Source organism: Loxodonta africana, chromosome 4, assembly GCF_030014295.1.
Source record: "Loxodonta africana isolate mLoxAfr1 chromosome 4, mLoxAfr1.hap2, whole genome shotgun sequence".
Classification (NCBI taxonomy): Eukaryota; Metazoa; Chordata; class Mammalia; order Proboscidea; family Elephantidae; genus Loxodonta; species Loxodonta africana.
The window spans coordinates 110069281-110081753 of record NC_087345.1 but is presented as its reverse complement, the minus strand read 5'-3'; the positions used below and the strand labels follow the sequence as shown (position 1 = coordinate 110081753).

Sequence of the window (12473 nt, the reverse complement as noted above, 5' to 3'; positions counted from 1 at the left end):
TCAATTTTATCTTGGTTAGAATTTGCCTAACAGATCTTTTTTCGTTTATGAATTTTGAGTGTTTCTTCATCATTTATATTTTGGATATAAGTCTTGCTAGTGAATTAATTAAAAAGAAAATAATGGTGTCAAAAAAGCGAAACAAACAAAAATCACATAATAAAACTGTAAAAAAATCAAAATATAGCACTAGGCACAATAAATGTAAACATACTATCTAGTTAAAAGGCCAAATTAAAAAAAAAAAAAAAAAGAAAATCCAGGTGTATGATATTGGGAAAAAAAAAAGTAGGCCGAATACGATTATGAATTATCAGGGGAAACATTCCCGCCTCCCAACCCAAAGTCAAGGCCTTGTTTACAAGTTTCCTTTCAGATTAGGTAATTTCCTAGTTCACCCACTTAGGGTGTTACCTTTCAGGCATTTAAACTTCATGCAAAGGTCTTCTAATGAACTTTCCCCATTTTCAGTCCCTTGCTTTTGTTTTCTACTCACAGGCGTGACTCTCAAATCGAAAATTCCAGTACCTCAGGGTTTGGAGGTATCCTAGGAACCACCACTGGATTCAGAGCTTACTCACCTTTATAGATTTTTGAGTTTTATCATTTTTGCCTATTGGTATTTTATTTAACTTTCTTGCCCACGTTTTTAAAAAGAGATATTTTACATTGTCCATTAAGAATTTTCCATGATGAGATTTCCGTTATATATTTTCTGCCATGTTACCAGTGTTAAAAAAAAAAAAAAAATCAAAGCACAAGTAAATTAAAGTATATAGGATTTATTTAAGCAGTTATTTTATATGCATATAGGGAGACCATTTTGTTTCTAAAAAACAAATGGCTCAGTGCGGGCTAGTTACAGTGACACTTTTAAAGATAAGAGGAGGAAACAGAATAGAAAATTAATTACTGGCAAGTCTCAACATAAGGAGCTCTGGTGGCGCAGCAGTTATAACTGAAGGACTGATGGTTAGAACCCACCGGCTGTTCTGCTGCGGGAGAAAGACCTGGTGGTCTGCTTTCTTAAAGGTTATAGCCAAGAAAATCCTATGGGGCAGTTTTACTTTGTCACGTGGAGTTGCTTTGAGTTGTAATTAACTCAACAGCACCCAACAACAGCGGCCTTGACATGATTGATTGAAATTATACCCTCCTTTCTGAGATCAGCTGACATCATCAGGTCAGTAGGTGGTTTTGAGGCTCCCTTTTGCCTGAAATTGCCTAAAGTCAAAACTCTTTGCAAAAGGTAAACTTCAGAGGGCATCATGACTATTACAGTTGTCCTGTACCAGAGGGGATTTCAATTTATGATTATCTGGCTCTACATTGTTTCATTTTATTTGCTCTTAGTTGCATTTTAAGGAGCTCTGGTGGCGCAGTGGTTAATAGCTCAGCCGCTAACCAAATGGTTGGCAATTTGAATACACCAGCCACTCCTTGGAAACCCTATGGAGCGGTTCTGCTCTGTCCTATAGGGTCGCTATGAGTCAGAATTGATTAGATGGAAATGGGTTTGGGTTTGATTTTGGTGGTGGCACATGTTTAAAGTGCTTGACTGCTAACCTAAGGTTGAGTTGTTGGAGCCCCACCAGGCTCTCTGAAAGAGAAAGATGTGGCAATATGCTTCTGAAAAGATTTACAGCCTTGAAAACCATGAGGCAGTTCTACTCTGTCCTGTAGGGTCACTGTGAGTTGAAATTGACTCAACAGCAACGGGTTTTGGATGTATTTCTCATTGGTCAGTGGCCTTTGTAAATATTCCTGTACACTCAGAGGAATCTGTCAGTTTGGGCCTCAGTTTCTCTCTTTTAATGCCAAAAAAGTATAAAATTCACTTTTTTTAATTTGTTCTGTTTTATGTAAACGTTATGTAAATGTTTTAATGAACATATATTACATTTACAATTATGCTAAAATAGCTGAAAATCACTCAATAATAGCTAGGCAAGAAAGTGATGGTTTAAACCAGTACTTCTCAAACCACACGTTTCATAGTAGAAATCCAAGAAGATATCCCTGTAGAAAAGCATGATAGTAAAAAACTTTTAGGAAGTTTTGTTCCTGTCTAGTGGTTTAAAAAATTGTGTATCAGCTTATTAGAAGTTCTGCATTAAAAATATGCAGCTTTCAGTCAATCTTCTTTGATCCATGGAACCCTTTTTTACAGGGAAAATCTATTAAATATCTAGAGAATTAGGAAAACAGTGGTATAGCAAATAAATATGGAAGAAAGTAAATTTTCAATGTGTTGAAATGACTGAAGAGAGAAATTAGATTGGGAAATGATGTGCTAAGATCACATTATAGAAGGTCTTGAGTGCCAAATGGCTGATTTTAGAGTATAGGCCAAGAGGGTTAGATTTGAATGATAACAATTTATATTTTTACTGAGGCAAGTATACATAATTCAGACTATTCTCTTTCCTGTTTGTTATGCTTTTTAAAATCTAACAACAAATTGCTCGTGGGACAGTTTTTGATTGATTGATGGCTAAAGTGAAAACAAAAAGTGTGTTTGACTATTCAATTATTATTAAGTATTTTATGCACATCTTAGTCCTATTTAGTCCTGTTACCTTTCTTTTGGCGAGGAGGGGGTCAGTCTTGATACTCCAACTACTGATTTCTACAAAGTTCTATGCTTTCTTGTTCTCAATAGTTATTAAAACGTTAAATTTAACATAAAATTTTATTCACCAGTCTCGCAAGAGTACTGTTTTCCTTTTCCCATGGTACTTGTCAAATTTCTTCAGATGTACATCTTTTTATATGGTTATACCAGTGATAATGGTTTTAAACAGTCTTATGACTTCTTTAAGTGACAATGTTTTATAAACATATATGCATGTGGATGCATAGTTTTTATGCTTATTATTTTAATGTCCCCATGAGATTCCTCTTAACTGATATACCATAATTTACTGTACCTACCCCCCTCTTGGACATTTAAAATATTTTGGGTTTTTCACTTTTACAAGCAATATTCCTATAAACATCTTCATGCACATAATTATTTTTCTTTTGTGTTACAGGCAGTTCTCTACTTTTGCACGATGCATTTTTGAATACCTGCTAAAGCTGCGATATAAGATTTTCCAGTTTTTGTTGTTGTCGTTGGGTGCTGTCTAGTCAGTTTCAACTCATAGTGAACTCATGTAACAGAGTAGAATTTCCCCATAAGGTTTTATACCAGGTCTTTCTCCCACAGAGCACCTGGGTGGGTTTGAACTGCCAACCTTTCTGTTAGCAACTGAGCACTTAACTGCCCATGACCAGGGCTTCTTTTTCAGTTCCTAGAGGTCTAAAAGGTAACACTGGTGGCGTAGTGGTTAAGTGCTATGGCTGCTAACCAAAGGGTTGGCAGCTCGAATCTGCCAGGTGCTCCTTGGAAAGTCTATGGCGTAGTTCTGCTCTGTCCTATAGGGTCGCTATGAGTCGGAATTGACTCGATGGCACTGGGTTTTTGGGTTAGAGGTCTAAAAATTATTATATCAGCAATTATACCTTACCTGTATAGACAGATTCTTCAATTATATTATTTCAGTAGCATGTACTGGTTTTTTTTTTAATGGACTTTATGTAGGCAGTCTTAAGTCCAGTGAGTATCCAATTAAGTCTGATAATTCATTCCTTTCCACAAGTCTGATGGTTTCTATTTTATCATAATTGTGTTAAATTTATGAGACCTATGACTCCTACCACCTGCATCAACACTTCTATTTTTTCTTTTTCCCCTAATTCTTTTTATAAAATAAAACACAAAATTCAATTGCCTCGGCTGTGCTTCCTAAACTGATGTCTTTTCTGGCAGATTCTCACCATGCAATAAGTTTAAACATTCCTTTGTCAACTGGAAGGAAAGTCTGGATCTAACTGGCTTAGGGATATTGCTGTGTGAAGTGTGAAAATGGGGGTTATAAAGTAGATACAAGCACGAAAAACTGAGAAATATCTACACAGTATTTTCTAATGATAAATTACCAGGAGTAGGAATAGGAATGACAAGCATAAACACCTAAATATAGCCTCAGTTTTTTTCCTGAGAAGTATTATACCAATTCTGTAATATTTTCTTTGGAAGTATGCGTTAGTCTATTTCATTCTTCCCTCTTTCCTTTGATAAAGGGATTTTCTTATGTACATGGGCCATTTATTTCTAATACCCATTTGAAGGCCACTGTTATGTTGAAATAGCTGCTGTATTGTGCTTAAACAAACTAAGGGAATAATAGAATTGAGATGCGATTTCAAAAGCTAGTCTACTTGAAAATGGTTGAAACAGAAGTAATCTGTTTAAATTCAGAGTTGTGGTATATCTTTAGAATTTAATAAAATGTATACTGTCTAAGTGGAAACCCTGGTGGCGTAGTGGTTAAGTGTTACAGCTGCTACCCAAGAGGTCGGCAGTTCGAATCTGCCAGGCGCTCCTTGGAAACTTTATGGGGCAGTTCTACTCTGTCTGGTAGGGTCACTATGAGTCGGAATCAACTCGACGGCAGTGGGTTTGGTTTTTTTTGGGGTTTATACCATCTAAATATAGAGATGTCATTATAGTTATATAAACTAGTCCAGCCTTTTTTATGCTATCTGCCTCTCAATTTATGTTTCATTCTTTTACTTAAGTCAAGAGCCTATTTAAATAGGGGATTAACTTATATGCTTACATTTTTTCATGCCTATTAGATATTTGGTTTAAGTAAATCTGCTAGTACAGTTTATATTATAGTTTTATTTCATTCATGGTACGAAGTTTATTGATATTATTGGGCTTGTGGTAACTGCTTTAAGTAGATTTAGTCTCATAGTGTATCTTTTTAGGTTTTCTTTCCAAACAATATATAATGTGTTGGCCCATACATAAGTGAGTTAAATGGTTGTGACCCAGTTTATATTGAGTTCAGTAAATGTATGTAGTGTCTTGTGTCTTTCAAGTCAAGGTAAATGGAAGCATGCATGAACGTGTGTTTTAAGACCAGAACGCTTGGTCTCATTCAATGTTTGAGCTTTATAGAAGGTGAAAGAAAATGCTTATTGAGTTGCATTACAGATTATATACAATAATGTAAGGTTTGTGGACCTACGGCTGTGATAAGTGGATAACTGTCTACCTGAACATGAGCTGCCATGATTGCTTAGTCTAAAATGTAATGTACAAAAATCTATCCACTTGTGATTGTGATTAAATCTGTTTACAATGTCTCTTGTGACTCACATTCCAGGAAAGAAGAGATATTTTTTATTTTATTTTTTCAGGAATCAAGTAAAAACCACAGAACCTCTATATTTATATTTGAGTCAGCATCAAACATTTTTCACTTGGAAGAATTTCTTCCAAAGGGGGGGAACGCATAACCTATTTCTGAGTGCCTTTTGTTTTAGGCTAAATTTCAAAAGATTGTTCCTGACACTCTTACACAAAGCATTTACTTTGTAAGATTAATGTCTGTAGTTTTGATTTATTTCCTCAGTTTGCTAACTTTTTACTAACATCTTAATATAATTTTAAGGAGCAGTCAAAATAATATCTTAGATAAGGAAAATATAATAAAGTCTTCACTATTCTTGGTTGAGATTGACTGTTATAAGATTTTAGTTGATTTTAATAATACCCTTTAAATCACAGTAAAGCCAACTCTTGTTTAGCTAGAGAAATCAAGAAAAAATGACCCCCACATCACCTATATCACAGTGGAAGTAAAGTCATAGTTGACTCTACCTTACTTAGTAACTTTGTTTAAAAGTAGGAACAAAGGTGAAGCCTGGCTCAAGTCCATGGTAGAGCTGCTTAGGTTTTTTTTTTTTTTTTTTCTCCCATGCAGCTTCTCTGCAGCAGATAATCAGTGTATCTGTTCAAATACACCTGATTATAGAACCCTGTTGGGAAGATGAAGACAAGCTTAGGCCTGTGCTATGCTTTTAACCCACTAGTTAATATTCCGGTCATTCAGCTAGAGTTAATTATTACACAGAAAAATAATTTGAAATGGATTGTATACCTAAATGTAAAATCTAAATCCTTACACCTTTTAATAAGAAAATAGAATATCTTCTTGACCTGGATGTAGACAAAGATTTTGTAGCACACACAAAGCAATAGCCGTAAAAAAAAATAATTGATAAATTCGGCTTCATCGAATTGAAAAACTTCTACTACTTGAAAAACACTGTTAGAAGGTGGAAAGACAAGCCGTGGACTGTGGAAAATATTCATGAAACATGTATCTGACAAAGGATTTGTCCCTGGGTATTTAAAGTACTCTTAAAACTCATTAATAAAGAGGAAAACTAAAATAAATATGGACAAAAATTTGAAAAACAGAAAATTTGGAAAATATAAGAATGGCCAGTAAGCATATGATAACCCACTTAACATCTTTAATCCAGGGATTTGAGTGGGTTTTAACTGGTTTAGTCATGGCTGAGAGAGGGAAACAGGAACAGACCTGAAGTTTCACAATTTGGCAGATTCTGCACGGTACCCGGAATGGGAAAAATGACAAGCTGAAGCTCTGGAACGGGAGACTCAGAAGAGGCATAGTGAGCCCTTTCAGGAACCTGATGCATGAGATTGGATTATTGACAGGACTGTAGGAGAGCGACACACGTTCTAAGTGGCATGGTCAGCCCCATCTTTGAGTGGGCCGACGCTTCTTTGGACTGTGCACAAAGTCTGAGGGGAAGAGATTTGGCGGTGATGTGTACACTGCCTTTGTTGTCTAAGAGGGAGATTAAGTTTCTAGCATGGCTTTGACCTGTTCCTGCTATCTTTCTGGTTCACTGTAACTTTAAAAATTTGGGTCTGTTCCCGTGACGCTTCCTTGGCCATGACTGACCTGGGCAGAACCAGTTTGAAGCCCTACTTTAATCATTATGGAAATTCATAAGGAGAGACCTTTTCATGCCCATTCAAATGGCTAAAATTAAACAGAATGAAATCACCAACTGTTGGTAAGGATGTCAAACAACTGGAACTCTCATACTTTAATGGTAGGAATGTAAAATGGTGTAACCATTTTGGAAAAAGTTTTGGCAGTTTCTTCTAAAGTGAAACATACACCTTTATTGCTAAGTACTTATCAGGAGAAATGAAAACATATGTTCTGGAATAATCATGGCTACTTTATTCACAATAGCTGAAAATTGGAAACAACCCAAATGCTTATCATCAGGTGAATGAATAAATACATTACGGTCTATTTATGCAGAGGAACAGTGTTCAGCAATAAAAAGAAATCAATTACTGACACATGTAATGAAGCCTCTTACCATGGGTTTCAAGGTCGGTTTGGACCTTTTTACCTTTCTTATTTTGAGTTCCTCCTACCACCCGCCCAAACCTATTGCCGTAGAGTGGAATTCTGACTCATAGAGCAGAACTGCCCCATAGGGTTTCCAAGACTAAATTTTTAGGGAACCAGACTGCCACGTTTTTCTCCAGCAGAGTGGCTGGTGGATTCGAACTACTGAGCTTTTGGTTAGCAAGTGAGCGCTTAACCATTGTACCACCAGGTCTCCTTGTTCCTCCCTCCAAAGGAAAAAATCAAACCCGTCGCCATTGAGTCGATTCCAGCTCATAGCGATAGCTTCCATGTATTCATGCTTCAGTGTAACTGGAGTACTTACTGACTAGGAGCACAGTCATCCTCCTCCTGCCTATAAAGCCCTCTTTTCCCCAGTCTACCATCTGCTAAATGCCACTTTTCCTTCAAGGTCCATCTCAAGTTTAACTTGGTAAATCATTCCCAAAATGCCTTGTCAGAATTTAAGCACTCATTTTCTCTATAGTTCACATAGTTCTTTGTTTATTCCTTTTAAATGTCACTTTATGCTTTATTTTATTATTAGACCATGATAAGATCTGTAGGACTAAAACAATGTATTCTATCTATAACAGACATGCATGGTATCTTGGGTCTGATAAATTGGGTTTGATCCATTGAGTGGGTTCTCAGTGAATGCATGTGGTTGTTAAGATGGAAAGCAGTAACTTTGTTATCTTGCTACTTTATGGGACTTTAATTTCAAAAAATTAATTGTGCCTCAGATTTGCCTTAGCATATAATCAATCATTTGTGGAGTTTGAATTTGGACCTGGATGGAACATGGAAACATTCCTTTGTTATCTTCTCTTCTTGTGATGTAGATTATAAGTCCTGTTGATCTAAAAGGACTGGGTTGATAGTGCATGTTGTAGAGATGACTAATAGCCCATTAGCTCTTTTCTCTCTTTAGAATGTGGACTTTAGGGATATAGAGGAAGGTAGAGCCTCAAGATGAAAGGAGTCTGAATCTCTGAATCACCATATGGAAGGACCAGCTATGATCAGGAATATTAGACTGGGTGAACACTAACTTATATTGTACTAAGATCCTCAGATTTAGGATTTGTTATAGCTAAATGGGTTTTATAGCTACTAATATTACTGTAATTATCACAGCACATACTGTAATGTAAAAGATACATAAATAATCAAACACGTTTTGAGGAAAGCATGTATGGTTTTGAGGGAATTGAACCCAGATCACATGAAGAATCACTAATATAAGTGGGCTATGACTTTCTAGCAGAGTGGCATAAACTCTTAGGAAATGATATTTTCTGCATATGTGGGGGTGTTTATTCTGAGTCTGGGAGATCACTTTCTTGGATTGTCCTTGTTAATAAATGCTTATAGTTGTAAAGAGTGTTATAGTTTATTAAGTGCTTTTACCTAAATTATTTTAGTTGATTCTCACAGTAGTCCTGTGAATTGGCATTGTCCTCATTTTGCAGATAAACTTACATGTTATATGAGTTGACCACTTTGTCTAAAAAAGCTAATCTGCCCCCTTTACTTACTTTTTAATGTTATCAACCCTTTATTTTCTTCATAGCTCATATCAAATTCTGAAATTATACTGTTTATTTCTTACTTGGTAATGGTTGGTCCCACTCACTAGAATGTGGACTCCATGAGAACAGAGACTTGGCACCTGTCTGTTTCACTCCAACTCTTATGACGGTGGCCGGTAGTCAGTGCACCTTTATTAATAAGTGAATGAATCACTTGTCCTTGATCCTGCTTAGAAATACTGCACCTAGAACCAGAACCTTGGTCTTTGAACTCTAGATCCATTATACATTCTGTTGGTGACAAAACTGTAGATAATATTTAAGGTTCCTTCCCACCCTGATATTCCATAATTCTTTCATTTGCTTGGATAATCAATGTATCCTTCCCCACCCAGCTCTTTTCTTACAGATTTGTTGATTTGTTCACTCACTTATTCATTGATTAATTCAGTAAGCATTTGTGGAACACTTGGCAGGCCTTGTGCTAGGTGTTAGAGATTTAAAAAAAAAAAAAAAAAGGAACAGAAGTTTAACAGTCTCAAGGTTATACCCCCTGTTATCTTCAACCATCTAGAAAGAGCAGGAGCAACAAGTGCAAACAGCTGATTACTGTGGAACCTTATTTGGCAGAAGGAAAGAGCATTCTTATTGTAACAACAGTGGTTAAAATAAAAAAACAAAAACTGGCCAGCATAGCAGAAATGCCAAGAGATATAGAGGCAAGAGACAAAGACAGAGACTGAGAAAAGGGAAATAAAAGAGGCTGTATAGAGCAAAAATGGTTTTTAAGTTTTGATTTATTCAGTCACATGTGCATGTATGCATTTGTTTATTCATTCCATAAATATACTGAATGCCTCTAGAGGATAAATTTCTGTAACGTAAAATAGAAGCAACAGATGAATTAGAAACTAACAAAATCTTTGATAGTAATAGGAAGTGACAGTAGGAAAATAGCCCTGCTATTTGAAGTATGATAAGAAAAAGGAAAAACGAGACTAGCCTGCAGTAGAGTAGGTAACCAGCCCTTAGAAGTAGACTCCTGTAGGTATGGCACTACTGGCAAACACTATTTGGCAATGTTTCTCAATCTATCTGAATGAAGAAACATGTCCTTAAAAAGTCTGTCAGGAGCTTCTACTTGTGTACAATAGAATAAAAATTAGTATAAAAATGAAATGGGAAATAAATACAGAGTACAACTCCCAATGTTTTATTGTTATATTTGGAAGGCATAAAAAATTATTCTAAAACAAACTTATTTAGAACTTGCTAAAGACTTACTCTCAATTTCTTTACATTTTGTGTGGTAACAATAGTGTGCAAATAGTTTGGATACTGTTCTTTGTTCACCTTAGTCCAAGTAGCCCAGAGCCCTTCAGTGAAAAAGGAATGGTAGTAATATCAATGGCTACAGGGCACTAGCGACAAAATAGCCTTATTTCTGTAGGGTTATTTAACAAAATGAATGATAATTCAATGGAGTTACTTAAATGAGCCCCTGAAGGAATTACCTTGCTAAAGAACTCTTTGTGTTAGAAGTCTACCCATCAAGAAAAAAATAAATAAGTAAATTGTATGTCATAAAGCCTATTTAAGGCAGGGAAGAATGGCATTCGTTTAGGAAAAATTTCTGTCAGAAATTTAAACACAAATTTGTTTTAGAGAGGTAGCTATAGTAATTCAAAAATTTAGCTTCTATTGAACAAGTCATAATCCAGTTGTGATGGGTGTAATACTCATGAAAACTATTCAGAAAATAAAACTCTTTTAGTCAGCTAACTAAAAGAGAGATATGGTATCTGGAGAATTGTACCGACTTGAGTTCCCTGGAGTTACTTCCTCTGCCATTTGAAGATTCCTTAAAGATTCTGTGGGAGGATAGAAAGATTAGCAATTGACCAAAAAGCTAGAAGAGCATTATACCAAAGACTATCCTGCCACCAACTTTTTTTTTTTCTCTTTTCTCTTCCATATAGTAGCCAAGTGATACCTTTTCTGCTTTAGAGATTTTGACCTACTAACACATTAAGGAATCGACTAGACGGCACTGGGTTTTTTGTTTTTGTTTAACACGCTAAAGAAAAAAAAATGTTATTCTTGTCTTTTATCACTTCGTCTTGATCTTTTAAAACGAATTTAACATTTATTGCATGCTTATAATTAGCAGGTACTATTTTTTTTTTTATTTTAGGCACTAATACCAAATGGGAATTAATTTAGTTGACATTTGAGTATTATTTAATTATTATAACAGTGTATTAAAGTGTTGCTGTCGTGTGCCCTTGAGTTGATTCCAACTCATAGTGGTCCTATAGGACATGGTAGAACTGCCCCACAAGGTTTTCTAGGGTGTATGTAATCTTTACGGGAGCAGCTGCTAGGGTTGAACCACTGATCTTTTGCTTAGCAGCCAAGTGCTTTAAACATTGCACCACCAGGGGTCCTTATTAAAGCGGGTACTATTATTATTCAGGAAGGTTGGGTAACTTGCCAATAAAGCCTTACAGTGGTCACAGGTCAGATTTTACAATGAGAGATCATTGGTTCTCAAGCCTAAAGATACGAAAGTAAGTAAGCATGCTGAGATCGAAAGTACATTGGAATCCTAGTTTGTATTGGTGAAAGATAAGAATTGAAAAGTCTCAAAAGAAAATGTCTGGAATTGCTGCTTTTACTCTTTGATCTTGCCCTGAGATTTAAGTACTTCGCAACAGGATTAAAACTCTCATCTTAAGATCTACTGTTTAATAATATCCATTAAAATGGCTTGGGTTATAAAGGTTATCACTTTATATTTTGGTGAGATACTTTGAAAAATTATTTTTCTAGCCTTTATTATTGAAAATATATATTGTTATTGCTTCTGAGCTCTTCAGTTTTGAGTGACAACTAATATTTTACTTATAAATAAAATTCTTTTTGTTAAGCAAACTTCATCATTTTATCAACTGTCCAGCGGGAAGTCTAGTTAACATTTTTAAATACCAGCCACATTATATACATTATTGATTTCTCACAACACTGTGAGGTTGGCATTATTAACTTTACTTACATTAAAAAAAGAAAAACAAAGCAAACAGAAATCAGTGGAAGTTTAGGAAGGTCTAACTTGCTTAAGTTGTTTCTTCATTAAAAATTAGTGATTTGAAGTGGGATTTATACCAGGTATGCAAGGTTGGTTCAACATTAGAAAAACCATTAATGTAATCCACCATATAAATAAAACAAAAGACAAAAACCACATGATCTTATCAATTGATGCAGAAAAGGCATTTGACAAAGCCCAACACCCATTCATGATAAAAACTTTCAACAAAATAGGAATTGAAGGACAATTCCTCAACATAATAAAGGGCACCTATACAAGACAACAGCCAACATCATTCTCAATGGAGAGAGCCTGATATCATTTCCCTTGAGAACAGGAAGCAGACAAGGATGCCCTTTATCACTGCTCTTATTCAACATTATGCTAGAGGTCCTAGCCAGAGCAAGTAGGCTAGACAAAGAAATAAATGGCATCCGGATTGGCAAGGAAGAAGTAAAATTATCTCTATTTGCAGATGACATGATCTTATACACAGAAAACCCTAAGGAATCCTCCGGAAAACTACCGAAACTAATAGAAGAGTTC

At 35.6% G+C, this 12473-nt stretch overlaps 1 protein-coding gene across 13 annotated transcripts in view; it reads left to right on the top strand.

The window, feature by feature from the left end:
• The window catches only part of CCDC91 (coiled-coil domain containing 91), a 449582-nt gene that overhangs the window by 317795 nt on the left and 119314 nt on the right, over positions 1-12473 (top strand). The gene's annotated exons all lie outside the window — the stretch shown is intronic.